General features: G+C 47.4%; 1 non-coding gene across 1 annotated transcript; it reads right to left on the bottom strand.

Annotated features, from left to right (window-relative positions):
• On the bottom strand, positions 1–105 carry LOC117287388. The gene has a single exon (XR_004518711.1). It is a non-coding gene; the product is annotated as a U6 spliceosomal RNA (small nuclear RNA).
• Between the last annotated feature and the right edge of the window lie 475 nt (positions 106–580).

Below are 580 nucleotides of genomic sequence, written 5' to 3'. Positions count from 1 at the left end.
AGAACTATGGGACACTTCATGAATCTGGGTGTCATCCTTGTGCAGGGGATATGCTAAGCTTCTTTACGTTGTTCCAGTTTTAGTGTATGTCCTACTGACATGAGCAGATATTTTTATTTTTTATTTTTTTGAGATTGTCGCTCAGGCTGATCTCAAACTCATGGGCTTTAGCGATCCTTTTAGGGTTCCTCAAGCTAAACCTTGGGAAACCATTATCCACACTGAGTGCAGGGAATAGAATGACAGTGGGATCCTTGATTATTTGGGGTTTTTTTTCGGGGGGGTACTGGGATCGAACTCGGGGTCCTTGTATTTGCGAGGCAGGCGCCAGAATCACTGAGCCAAATCCCTGGCCCTCCCTGATTATTTGTGATCAGTCTTTCTGGAAGCCTGGAATGCACAGCTCTGGGGACTAGGTGGCAAGAAAGACCTTTACGCCTTCCCCTCTGTCTTCTCCTTCCCCTTCTCCTCCTGTCCTCCCGTGGCTTCGTGAATGGTGGCACTTGGAGCTGAGAGCCCATAAGAATGCATCTCCACTTGGCCACATACCACTAATACCCTAGCAAATGATTTCACCTCT

The sequence above is a fragment of the Fukomys damarensis genome, unplaced genomic scaffold (assembly GCF_012274545.1).
Source record: "Fukomys damarensis isolate Sample0158 unplaced genomic scaffold, DMR_v1.0_HiC HiC_scaffold_23, whole genome shotgun sequence".
Classification (NCBI taxonomy): Eukaryota; Metazoa; Chordata; class Mammalia; order Rodentia; family Bathyergidae; genus Fukomys; species Fukomys damarensis.
Note: the sequence above shows the minus strand (reverse complement) of the source record. Positions and strands in the feature narration are given on the sequence as shown.